The 14,349-nt window shown below is 42.7% G+C and overlaps 1 protein-coding gene and 1 non-coding gene across 3 annotated transcripts in view; one reads left to right on the plus strand and one right to left on the minus strand.

The window, feature by feature from the left end:
* LOC125763789 (uncharacterized) overlaps positions 1–14,349 on the minus strand; it is a 64,185-nt gene that overhangs the window by 45,014 nt on the left and 4,822 nt on the right. The gene's annotated exons all lie outside the window — the stretch shown is intronic.
* Positions 12,769–12,841, plus strand: Trnar-ucg (transfer RNA arginine (anticodon UCG)). Its single transcript has one exon. It is a non-coding gene; the product is annotated as a tRNA-Arg (tRNA).

Consider the following 14,349-nt stretch of genomic DNA (forward strand, 5'->3'; position numbering starts at 1 on the left):
CCCTCCGTTGGGGTGGTACCAAAGTACGGAAGCATCGTTGTACGTAATTCAGCGTATCAACCACACTGCAAATGTGATTTTCCGTGCAAAAATATTCCTGCCGGTGGTTTGAGTTGTTGGTACGTTTAGTTGCATATACACACATGCAGCACATTGGTTTCATCTGTTTGGCCCACGCTCGTACGGGTGTCGGGTGGAAGCAGCAATCATTATTACGGTCAATCATGTGTTTCATTGCATCATTAGTTTACCCACAAGTAGCAGGCGTCCGGGGCGAGAACGAAGGATGCAAAAACCGTGTCGAGCGGTCGAACTCGAGAGCTTTTTCAATCGTGGTCGCGTTGATGAAAAGGTGTCGAAAGGGTCGTATTACTGGTGGATTTTGATGAGCGGTACTAATAATCTTTTCATGCGAACAATAATACATGTAATCTGGAAGGAAACTGGGACTCATCTCATTATACGTACGGGCAAAAAAAAACAGAAGAGACTCATTACACAGTGTTGGAGTGTTGCATCGAGCGAACGGAGCAGGGAAAAAAAGAAAATAATATTTTTAATCCGTTCGTGGTCGAGCTTATTGAGGTTCCATTGCAAAAGATGCACGTGAGGGTAATATGTAGATAGTTGAGCTTAAAAGATTGCTTTAGCACACGAGCCTATGATGGGATACGTTTGATGGATGTTTTCCTTAGCAAATGTACTCATTATGTAAGATTGAGGAGGAAAAAAAATGAAATGTTATCTTTGCATCTATAAACCCTATAAAATTTACTGTGTGTAATAAAAACAAGTTTAACGTCATATTTTTATTTCACAAAAAGGCAAAAAAATCAAAAAGCGGAACATGTTGTGCAGTGCTTTTTAATGTGCAATTAAAATGTGATGAGAGGCAAACCAACAAAGACTTCATTTTGGAGGGATTTGATAGAGTAACATTGTTTCTTCATTTGGCTAAGTTTAATTTCTTTAAGTTAAGTCATTCCACTACCTATGTGTAAAACATGTGGTAAATTTTGTACAGTAGAATAAAATATTAAATTGAAAGGTTAACAGTTGCGGTGCGCGCAAATGCTATTTAATGCTCTCTCTCCTGCGTTCATTAATTGACAATTTCATATTGAATTGGAAAAGACTGCATTTTTTCTTGGATTAAAAAAAACATTCAAACCCCTGAAGTCGAATGCCATGTGGATATTGAATTCCTCACTGGTGTGTCCCATGCGTTGATAGGATTAATTCCCTTCCAAACTCCTCACATTAGGAAGAAAGCTTCAAACGAGTGCCGACTGTGCATGGGTAGTTTAAAAAGAAATAATAATATACCTTTCCCACGATACAAGAAGGATTCATCGGTGTAAAATTGTCGTAAAAATGTTCCATAATACGATTTTTATGAAAGGTAAATAATTTCCATTTGTGTGTTGCAGTGCTAAAAATTGACAACACCTTCTCACACCTACGCTATTGTACAACGGAACCACGTAATAAAATGTATTGAACCATCCCTGGTATGAATACGGGTTTTAAAGATTTTTTTCTTTCCATACCACAATATCCCAACCGGAGGATTGATTGAGCAAATGCTCATTGAACCGGATATTGAACAAAACGGGACAAGCGAAAAGAAATAAAAGGTCGATCGGGATAGAACAGACCAGACACCTCGCACACTGTCTATATTTGTTTATTTTCAGGGGAAACGACAGCTAAAACCCTCCACCGAACGGTAAGAAAGGTCCGACCCGCAAACAGTATTGTGTCGCATCGGAAGTACGCCAGAAGATTGGAAGGATATGGTTTAAATTTAGATTCACTATGCAGTGACCCGGTACGAAGCGAACCCTCCGGATATGTTGTGGCCGGAAGTACCGAACCCTTGGCAAACATCCACAAACGGTTGTTGGCTAAAAGGGACGGAAATTTTGAGAGAAAATCTCAGCTTGAATTATACTTCATTTGAGCCATTCTTTCGACAAAGCAAGATAATTAGAGAATTGCAAAATAAATTATTTCTCATGCCGGTACCAGCATGGAATAATTTTCGGAGAGAAACGAAACCGAAAAACCCCGTAATAAATAATGTCGCGCACCAAAAAACACACAGAAAAGTCATCTTGTGCCGAAAAATAAACCGTGTATGCAACCGTGTCTACCGATGAAGTTAAATTACAAAATAATATGATTACCGTACCTGAATTACGACCGTTTACCCGGCAAGACCTTCACGGATTAACACTCTGTCGCCTAATTTTCCAATTTGTCTCGAATGGTGACGATTGGGGCAAACGTTTCGCCACTTGTTTCATGTTACATTTAGCCGGGCGGGGTTGGTGGGCATGTTTTTTTACAACACACGTGACACGAAACTGGGGGTGGTGTATCAATTTTCCGCTCGTTTTCCGGTGCTAATTAGTCGGGAGAGTGCAAGATTGACACATCTTACAGCGAGAAGAGAATCGCTGGCAATGGGTAAAATGACATCATTTTTTAAGTGTTTAGCATAAAGAGCAAAATCTTGCTGCAAAACAAAAGAAAATTCGTTTATGCTATAAGATTTTTTTGTTAAAGCAAAGGAAAAATTTCCAATGCCACTTGACATAAATTGGCAGGTTAGATTCGGTCACGACAAGAAGAATTGCGTCAAACGAATTACTGCGTCGAATTTGATGTATAGCAAGCGCATCTAATGTATTGCGGAAATTCATTAAATCGTTTTTTTTACACGTTTGAAGTGCGTTTACACAATCAAAAAAAAAGTTCCGTGAAAAAACTTTCCTCATTTCAAACACCACACGTGTCACAAAAAGCTCAGAGGAGTTTCCGCTATCTGTATTCGACACGCTACAAACAGGCTGCAAGTTGCACTTTTACATTTGTACACGTTCACCAGAAGAAAAGAAAATAACTAACCAATCAAGTTATGCAAGTAGCTATCTATCGTAAACCATCATTAATTGTACCATAAATTAGCAAAAACCAAAAAGGTATTTAAAGCACTTGAAATCTAGAAACATAACAAATTTGTTGCCATAATTCATCGGCCTAAGTAGGTAACTGTCAACGAGCAAAACCGAACCAAAAAAAAAGCAACCTAATTAAACATCAATAGCTACGTTAAACAAGACATGATAGCTCCCGTCTACCTAAATGAAAATGCATTCAAATTAACCGCTTCGTAATTATTACCATCTCCGTAGCCGTAACCGACTGGAATGGTCTAAAAAAACAAAACCACTAAAAAGAAAAAAATGCACTGATTGCATAAATTGTTTCGTCTTAAATTCAACTCCATCCCTCCCCGTTTTTTTTTTGCATTACTGATTGTTCACCGATTAGGTACGGTTAGATTGAAGATTGTTTTGGTAGGTTTTTTTTGCGCTGCTCCGGAAACTGGGACAAGCCTTTCGGTGTACATTGCCGGTAGTATTGGGGAAAGAGTAGTAAGAAAATAAATCCATACACCAAACTCTATCTCTGGTGGAGTTGAAGTGTACGAATGAAGGGGGAAAAATGCATTTCGGAAGCAATGTCTTCGACGTACCCTACAAACGATCCTCCCCAACCTACATTGGTGGATTGAAAAACGATCCCACAGGGTAATCTGAAGGGGGGGAAGTTAGTTGTGTGAGAAGGGGTGGTAATGGTTATTTTTCCGATTTTCCATTTCCTCAAACATCGCAGCATAGACAACAGTTTTTCGCCGTAAGAAAATCACTCGAAATAAATAAAACACCGATCTTGAAGATCTCTTGTCACCGTCAACATCAGCCGATGTGCGAGAGTTTTCTTTTGCAACTTCAAATGCATAGTTATGGTTGGAGGTGCTAGATACTGTAATGTACACACCTCTCAGCGAATTAGTTCCTTCAGTTCGAGTGAGTGGAAACCTCTTCATCCTTCACCATTCCGGAACGCTTTTCGTGGGGTTTCATTTAATGATATAATTTCTCATCTTTGGAGACGATATTTAACCGTAGATCATCCGATCTTCAAGCTTTCCCCCCGCAAAAACGTACACCTCACAACGGATAGATTTTCCCGCAGCCTGCCTCAGGCTTCGGGGCTGGTGTTTCGAGGTCACACCAAAAATTTTCTCGCCCAGTCTACCGGCATCGAATGGTGCTTTAGCGTGCATGATCCGCAATCGAGTACGCCCAAATTGCTCGCGCCGGAGAAAGTCAATCAAGCCGCCCGAGAAAAGCCGAGCCGGACTACACACGGGGAAAGATTTCTGGGAGGTACATGACAGACTGACTGACTGACCTGAAACGAGAAGAGTGAAAACAAGCAATACATTAGAAAGACTGCAAGATAAATGATGGCTGTCGAATGTTGGTACTATTGAGACAACATTAAAACAAGATCAACCGCACGAGAGTGAGAAAGTGGTTATTCATGTTGGATGATGTCGAAGATGGGAATTCCTCCGTACTTCTTCGGAAGGGTTAAAAATGGAGACACGTGGTTCGTACAGCTAATTATTCTTTAGAGATTTAAGAATAATATATCAGAAATGATATCAAATTACCGATATATTCTTGTGCTTCGGATGGAAACGAACACTCCATCCATCTGTTTCTTCAGACCCTTTTTGATTAAGCGATTAAAAAATTGTATATCTAATGAGTCACCAGCACGTTGTATGTTACCCGTTCTGAATGCGATAAATCTAATGCAGCGCTACAAATGTTCAAAGAAATAAAAAAAACTGTATCTTACCACCCGTAGCTGACTAGTATTGGTTGCAACGCTTATCTTCAGACAACCACAAAAGGTTCTAATGGAAAACTTCCTCAAAAGATCGTCCAAAAGCAGAGGATCGCCAGGAATATATCGAGTAAGTTTCTGAACTAACCCCGGGGCATGATACACAGCTACAAACAGTTGACATAAATTTAGATCCGCCGCATAGGCCACAGATCCGTACGTACCCGTAACCGGGGCTAGGGCAAACGCATCGATCAGAAGAAATAAATCAAGTCTATCCCCGAATGAGGGATCGGTTGCGGTTTCGGAATGGAGCAACGGGACGGCACCAGATATCACGGTCACGGTTCGACATTTAAGGACGATCGAAACGGACGCGCACCAACTTATCAGCCAGGTATATACTGGTGGGCGTTTAGACTGATCTCGCAGCATTTCGAATGGTAAATGAGCTGATGAGGGGAAATTTAATTCCATTTGCAGCACTTTCCCGACATTGGTCGGGTTCTGTTCTAGATGTGTACGAACGTCGCATAATATTAGTCGATGGTCGAGGCTCCCATCAAAACCGTGGTTACAAAATGGGGTCGCTTCGAGGTTGGATTGTGGTTGCGGCAACCGGCACAAACTCGTTCGGGGGCAGGAATAGGGTTCCGGTTGTGGCGCAGCATCCTAATACCTGCGTAGGTAACATACGCCCCGATCGAAAGCATTCCGTAACGTTGCGTCGTGATAGCTGGATCACTTAGCAGGCAACACAAACGGGGCAGCAGCAGACGAACCGAACAAAAAAAAACCGTCAGAGAGTACCGTTTCTGTCATCCATCGATTCAGATTCGGATCGATTCTAGAGCGTCCGGTTGGGACAAACTTCATTCCTGGTCGTGTGCTCGTGTGTCTTCAGTCAGGGATTGAGTAGTGAAAAAAAAAACACGTTGCAATATTGCTTATAGAACGTGCAGTACGACCGTTAAAGACTAAAACCAGAACCCGCTCCTATGTTGCACTATTCGATCGCGATCGATAACGACCTAGAAGATCTTGCGATGTTGAGACCAAGGGCCAAGGCGACGATACACATGTGTAGCTGCACGTACCCTGGAACCACGCACCGCAAGGAACGTCAAGTTGTGAGCAAGATCACGAACCTTGTACGGTGAAGTAAGAGGACACCCCCTAATAGTGTCGTCATCTTCGTTGTTGATCGTCACCGCAGCAACCCTATCAGCGGTAGCAGTTTCATCATTGTTGCACGTACTTTTAGCGGTACTGTACGTAGAGAATTTATGAGAATACGGGACACGGATCAGGGTTGTTTGTACAGGGTATGACAGGAAGTATGGAGACACCGTACAACCCATCCATCTTGGACTTTAATTGTGCTTGGAGAAGAAACCTTAAACAGTGATGTAATAAACATACGGCACTAAAACTGTATAAGAGGTACCGTAGAGCTGGAACCATTCGCATAGGGAATGTGGTACTATCAGATGAAAGATGAATCACTAAAAAAGGAATAATGAAGATTCAAACCTATATTACGTCCAGTTGTAGAGGAAGAATGTTTTTTTTTGTCATTTGTGTTTTGATAAGATTATTTTTTTTCTCCGTTTAGATCACTCTCGTAAGGGAACGGTGTCATTTATCTACATCAACAGGACATACGATTATTTGCAGTTTCTGATACGTTCATCGTTTTGATTCCATGCTGGCCAAGAATGGCGATGCTACATGACATGTTGCTATTGTTTTTATGTGAATAATTTTACAAACTAACATACAAAGTTGCAGCGCGGGTACGGTCCTAGCTATAAAATCACGCCAACAGCATCGGCCAACCTGTCGTCGGGCTTGACAACATAAGGCCCTCTTTTTTCGTGACGATCGACTCAAGTAACTGCTTTCAGCACCTTGCGCACGCACGTTTCAATCACCCAACAACACTGTGGTGAGCTGCGATGACAAATCGCTTAACGTCATTAGTCCGGCGAAGAAGGAGCCGCGGGGAAGAAGGAGCAACGAATCCTTGGTGATGTCAATATGAGGCCGGTTGGTGGGCCCTCGCTGAGCCAAACGGTGCGGATCGTTGACATGGAAAGACTTGCTTTCCGCTGGACATTCCATTTCGTTCTGCAGCGTTCTTCAGCCAAACCGAACGTCCTTGAGTCGGGCGAGGTGGATTCAAAACCGAACGTAGCGATTCCAAAAACGTGTGCGTCAAACTGTAAGGGAGATATGCTTTTCATCTCCCTCACGGCACTGATAGCATCGGTCGTTAAAATAAAAGGAAACAAACTGCTAAAAATACCAGCGCGGTGATCTCGGCGAAAGAGAAATAGCAACGCTCGACCCATGTCCAATCGTCGCTCAAACAAACGTAGGAGAAATAAAAAGTATAAACGAACGTTTGTGCGCGCGTTGAAGCATAAAATTGACGCAGTCTTCTCTGCTGTATGAGCCACACCATCCGTAGTGCGTAGTGTGGATTATCATGTTGCTTTCGCTTGATCCGTAAAGCAAAAGTACGTATCAAATCACTCAGCTCAGGTCGGTGCTGATGATCAGCACGAAAGACATCAGGCGCATTAACAGGCGACGAACCCGTCTTCGTACCCGTTCAACGACACAATGCGCGTCATCATGCGTCATTGTCGAGTGGCAGATAGAAACGTTCAAACCAAGAGCAATGCAATCGATTTCCTACCATTTGGTGGTAGTCTATACTACAGGATACGCTACCGATCACCATCTTCCTCTCGCTTTATCTAGCCGGCAGTAGCAAACAGTAATAAAACATTGATATTTTTACACTCGTCCCTATTGCCTGCTGCTTATGGTGAGCCTGTGGATCATGCGACATGGGTTTGTACGGGCAGGTTGGAAGATTTATCCGGCACCTGCGCTAACCTGCGTGTTTCACCGCGTACCATGTTATGAGGAAAACCTGCCACGTTCCATCCATCCACCCGGAGGTGATCGTGCCGTTACTATCCGGAGGCACTTTAAAAACCCCTCGGTTCCAAAACGGGGCTACAACCAAACTGTGCGAGGCTGCGGTCCAGGTCGAGGCAATGGCAAACCGGTTGTTGTATGGTCGCAGAAAAAAAAGCAACAACTCTCAAACACTTACACACAGACCACAATCATGATAGCTATGCTGTGATTTTTTAAAGCGTTTGAGGATAACGTGCAAGGGAAAGGCTGCAGGACGTGCGAGACAATCATTTGCAGCGACGATAACAAACGCCAATGGAAGAGTGCGCAAAGAAGAAATATATCTTCGCAAGCTTGCGCTGCAAGCTTCAACCCATCAAAACGAAAGACTTGAACGGTGGGTAAACAGCGAACGTACGAACGGTTTTTGGTGACACGAGCAGTCAAGGTCGAAAGGAACACAAACCGGACCGACGATAACCCAGCATAATGTGCTGGGAGTGTATTGCTTGCGGTGAACATATTCGCAAAACATTAACCGAAAATGCACGGAAACATAAAAAATGACCCCCCGACCCGCATATGAGTCATGGGGTAATAGGCTTCGGGCCGAAAATTTTCCAACATATTATTCATCCAGATTTCAACATGTACGCTAACGGGATTACATACCTTTACGGTGATGGGAATGTGATGCAATGTTGAAATCTTTGCTTTCGCTGGAATAAATTAGACATTTTTCAACCTTTCTTGGCTGACTTAACCTCCAAAACGTGTAATGAAATATTGACGTTTAGATAAGGAGACATAAGAGGGTATGGCTTCACTCTGTAAGCGAAATTTCCATGCAAAAATGGATTAGTGTTAAATTGATGTTGATATACCTCTTTTTTGGTACTACTTGTACTTAAACAAAGGTTTTCTATAATATAGAAACCATGCTCATCGAACCATATCCTGAGGTTTTGTGTGTAAAATGGGTTTCTCGCATTGTTATGAACCAACCAATGATAAGTTAAAGGCGCACAAGTACGTTAATCGTTTCAGTAATTCCTGTACATGAGCTTCCACCGATGATACAATGGACGATAATCGTAGCTGAGAGTGGAAGATAACACAAACGGGAAGGAAAAAGATCGACCTGCGGAACACGCATCACACAGCATAAGCTTGAAGCCGCAATTGGGAAGACCCGATCGCCAAGAGCGAAACACCTGTGAACCCTTGCCCTTATGCTCGATCGTACATCCGCGTTTATGTATGTGTGTGTGTATTCATACGATAATGATTCCCAAGGTCGTAACTCATAATCAACCTCGGTCGGTTTCTACGTGAACTTCAGCGTCCAGCTATTGACATGGTAGAGCGTAAATCGAATGAAACCACTGATACGATGGCAAGAAGATGAAACACCTCGAAAAAAAGGCAAACAAGAAACATAAACGAACGAAAATAAAATGTGGACGGGAAAAAATGAAATTGGAAAAAAGGGAGCCAATCGGGCATGTGGGTCGTAGGAATTGAGACGAACGGCCCAGAAGCGGCAGCATTCGAGAGCATCATTAAGGTCTTTTACAGGGCACAATGCGATGCACCGAGTAGCATCGAGCATTTGAGCATAAAAGGAAACCCATTCGTAATGGACAATACACAAAACAAAAACAGAAACGAACGAGATAGAACATTCGCTTTTTTAACAGGGGTCCGTTGAAAGTGAACTTGCGCTTTCGAACCCCGACAGAGGCGGATAAATGAAAACCTTGCCGTGTGGCAGGTTTTGGTTCCCAAAGCACGAAGAAAATTTCGTTCTCGTTAAATCATACGGATTAAACCTTAATTAAGTCGCCGGTTCAGTGTGTGAGGAAAAGGCCGTGTGATTCATTTTCAATCCCATTTCCACCGCTGGGTATGGAGCCGGTGAAATTGGAAGCGAGAGTTCTAGAGCCTTCGTCAGTTATCGATTTCTTCAATCGTTTGCGATGATGAAGCTACTAGAAGTGCACCAGAAAATCCGAAAGCTTCTTCGCGCCATGTCGGTGCCCTTTTACGATCGTTGCTGAACTATTGGGAATGATGGTGTGAAATTTAACGTAATAATTCTGGGTGTTTATTGGGAGTTATAGGGCTGTGTGAATTTGTGTTTTAAACCCAAAGAACGATGTACGATGACCGTCATATTTTTCCGACAGTATGCATCACTGAACTCCATGTCGTTATGCGGGATATTTCATTAAAAATCGGGGGAAGTCTTCAATTGAACTTCAGTTCCAGAAATCTCAACTTGGCTAGAAAAATAATTTCTAAACTGACCGTTATTAATTGCTCAACGAGCATCATTCCATTCAGATCCAGTTCTAACTGACTGTATCTAAAAATAAACGAACATCCAGAACTTCAAAGCGTACGCGGGGCTCAGCTTCCGTTGGCGTATCTATTCTCACAAGCGTGCACACCACGTCGGGAGACCATTTTTCTTCTCGCCAAGCAGGATACCTTTACGGGCGATGCGATACCACTCGGTGGGTCCACTTAAATCCCGGAAGTTGTAAATAAATTGCTCCAGCAAACTGGCAATACCACCAGTACGAGACGCGAAAGATGGGTCTTATATTTCGCTTCATCCTCGGTGGTTCTCGCTATCCAGGAGAAATATTCTTACTAATGAAGGCCACGGAAATACCAACGAAATCCTTCCTTTGTTCGTTTTCGTTGTTCTCGTGTAACGATACCGACGAAGAGAAGGAACAAAGATACGTTTAAATGTGAAGATAGTGGTTGTTTTTGTATAATTTTTCAACAGCATTCATTGCTCCGATTCAGAATCCGCGAATGTAAATGTTGTGGACGGGAGGTATTTGGATTATAATTCTCGTACAAATCATTTCCTGGTTTTATGTTTAAGAAGTACCTGATGGTGTGGTTTGCAAAAAAAAACTACTGCAATAAATCGATTGGAACTCTTCTGCTTACTACGAGCTACAGGAAGACATCGAAACAATACTGACGTTTCCAGTGGGTAAGACTACGTGATGTCTTATGTTATCCACTTTCTTTTAGAAACGATCCACCGCAAAAGAATGCACCTGTATGTATCAGCTGGATAAATCAGAACGTGCCCTGTATTGTAGACAGCTCCAAAATGCACGCCGATGTCAACAAACCTTAGCACCGAAGCATCAAGATCTTGGTGCCCTGATCTCTCTTCCCATTATTCTCCACATTTTGGGACCCTCGGTAGAAAACGGGCCTGTCGATTACGGTGTGATAGAGGGTACCGATGCCAGGCGGTTCCCTTGTTTGTACAGTCAAATCACGCGACAGTGACAGAGGTCGTCCGCACTGACAAAATGGTGGCGAGAAAATAAAAACAGAAAGGAAGATCCCTCACAGTTGTCATACTCAGCCTCCAAACGCAGGAGGAGCGCGCTTAGGTTTGCCGGTTTCACGTCTGTCTAGATGCCTCCACTCCCCATTCCTTTGTTTTCCTAAAGGCACATGATTAGATCTCCGTTTCGAAAGGTATGGCTGGAAATCGGTAATTGAATATTGAACAGAGACGAAACCCCGACCGAGGGCATTGTCGTTTCTCGTCGTAGGACCCCACGTTCAGGCGCTTGTTTGTCACCGACACCGCAAACCAGACAGAAAGACAGAAGAACAAACGTTCTTTTTGTTGCCGTCATGGTGGAGTTTTTGTCACTGGTTGTTTGGTAATTTGAGTCCGTTTCGGCACTGGTCTGTCAGATATGAGATTGAGCTTGAAAAGCTGAGGTGGTGTTCGTAACTCAGGAAATCTCTCCTTCTGTGTCTGGTGCGTACTACAGCACCAACAGGATTGTTGACATTATTTGTCTTTCTTCGAGATTACGGTGAGTCTTAACATCAGCACACTGTTCCAATGGCCAGCTGTGGTGTTACGTACGGATAACAGCAAAATCCTATTGCTAGCAGCATATCATTTAACTGTTTAAAGCCTTTCACCGCCTCCAACAAGAGTAAACACGAGGCAAAACAAACCCATGCCGAGAGTTCTTGAGTTTCTATGAGTCCGAAAAATGCCAAGTGGCTACGATCGAGTGTAGCTCGCACTTGCTGTTCCTTGCTACATCTTTCTGCTTAACATTCCTTGCCAAGAGCGCCTTCAAAAAGGCTACTCTACCGTTCGCAATCGAACTCTATTGAAGGAAGAGAGTCAGCAGAGGATTGAAGAACAAAAAAAAGCCACCATTTCACAATCCAAACCACCTTCAGCGATCGTCTATCCATCCATAAAGACTTTTTCGGATCCTCCTTCGCGCCTAGTACAACCTTCCATCTCTCTGGAGGCGCTTCAAAATTCAATTCGCTCGAGAGGCCTCGGAAGCCTCTGCAGGTGCCTTACGGCGGCCATGATGGAGCAAAAAAAAAAAAATTTGACCGCAAACAATCACTCGAGGATCCGAGTTTAGGGTAAAAAAGCATAAACATTCACTTACGTGTGAGCTGTTTCCTTAAGGGAAAATGTTAGAAAACGGTAAGATACACAGATTTGGTTGTGTTTTCTATTCTCCACTCTTGAGAGGAATTTAGAACCTGCCGTGGGTCTGGCATGCAGACGCCACCGCAGAGCCCACAGAGCTACAAAACACTATCGAAAACTCCACTTGAAATAGGAAGGTCGAGCAAGTCAAGTGTAGAGAGAACCCGCCTGGTACACAACCAAACACCCACTTCCGTGTGTTCCCGTTCCCGACATAATTTCTTCGGTAAACATTGAGCTGGTTATAGAGGTAAAGGCGTGTGTGTTTTTTTTGCTTTAAAGCAGGAGAGTTTGCCGTGTAACAAGTTTGGACTTGAACACTCTAATCCGTCCGCTACTTGCTACTGTCAACATCACGTTCTTGCCTTGCACCGTAGATCGGAGTGTTCCGTTAAATGAGGCAAAGCGCGCCCGTGTATACCCGGATGATGCCAGACGACGAGGTGGACAGAAGGTTAAATTTGGAAAAATAAAGTAGCGAAAAAAGCAACCTACCGAAACTCCACAACAGACCAGTTGATGGTAATGGGTATCACATAATCTTATCGCAGAGACACGATGGCAAAGCAAACCAGTTTGCTTCCGAGCGAGCGGTTCTCAGCGATGACCGTGTGGCCTAATGGAGAAGGCGTCGGACTTCGGATCCGAAGATTGCAGGTTCGAGTCCTGTCACGGTCGGATTGTGAAACAAATTGTTTTTTATGATGTTCTTATCCAGTACAAGTGCTCTTGACATCTTTTACCTTTACCCTTGCATAAAGCAGAAAGAAAGATAGAAAATCACTTAAATTGTTAAATATTTAATTTAATCACAATACGGTGTATCATAAATATGTTTTGCAATATTTCGTCAATTCAAAACCTTCCACTTAAATTTAAAATCTACTTTCACTCCGTTCGTGTTCCTTCATAAACCTTCCTGGAAGTGGAAGTTGACGCCACTCACGATAATAATCTGATCTCGTCTTGTAAGCCCCTCGATTCAGCATCGATATATGTAGCCTTTCAGAATCTCTTCCACTTCCTTGTGTGAATTTCACATCGGGTTGCGCATTTTTTATTCTCCAAATGCCTTATGCTAAAGAATTTGTTTTGGGTTTTTGCTAATCCATCTACCAAGGTCATCGTGATTTTATGGGTTGTTCGCATTTTGAAGCGAAATCTCTCACAACAACCTAAACTAAAAAAAAACACCCCGAATATTATATTCAAAAAAGGGTTTGGGGAAGTATGGTTTGCAAAAAAAAGTTGTCTTAAAGGTTGTTTTATGCAAGCAGGATGTTTAATTTTTCTGTCACAGATATAATCTCGTTTCATAAAAAAAATTTAGGCAAATGTGGGAATAAGAGTTTTGATGTGATTTTTTCATTCATTAAAATTAATTTACAGATCGCAACGGTTTCCGAATTATGGAGGACAACTTTCTTATCATCAATTCAACCAACAAAATGGATACAAATGGTGTACAGCACATACACAAATGAAGAAATGGAAATTGTTTTTTTTTTACGCTACCCAAAATCCCATAACCAGATCTGCCATTTGTCCACCGAAACGTCCGCAATATCTGGTCGTGTTTCTTGTAGTTGTTGTGTTGTTTTTGTTTTGGCTACGACGTGATACTTATGCCAAAAACAGGATTTTAGATGTCGTCCGATATGAGATCGGAAATGGTGGTGGAAAAAGGAACGGCCGAATTTTAATGCCTATCAAAACCCCTTTCGGTAAGGAGATCTCCACGTTCCTAGACATGCGTTTCTACAGCATGGTTAGCCTTTATTTGTGTTTCATTTCTCCTTCTACAACAATATCTATGTAGTAGCTAGCTATTATGAATTGTAGGTTTCTTTCTCGCTCTCCTCGATGTTTTTCTACTGCTACCCCCTTTTCTGCGCCATTTGCCAATGTCAAATCGACATTCTTTCTTGTGCAACGTGTTTAAGGTATAAGCGCGTTCAAGGCATCGCCACCAGATTCACAAGCGTGAAGATGACAGCATACATACGTCTCGGACTCAGATGGGGGATATGAGGTGCAAAAGTTTTCACTTTTCAGGGAGGACAACGAGGGGAAGAGGAAAGTCGGTAGAAAACTCACGTTTTCACTCTCCGGCCATTAAATGATGTCCAGCGCCGTGCGCAATGGAATGGGAAGTGTCACCGGTCGTTAGCCTTTGTCGCTTTTAA

The sequence above is a fragment of the Anopheles funestus genome, chromosome 2RL, assembly GCF_943734845.2.
Source record: "Anopheles funestus chromosome 2RL, idAnoFuneDA-416_04, whole genome shotgun sequence".
Lineage (NCBI taxonomy): Eukaryota > Metazoa > Arthropoda > Insecta > Diptera > Culicidae > Anopheles > Anopheles funestus.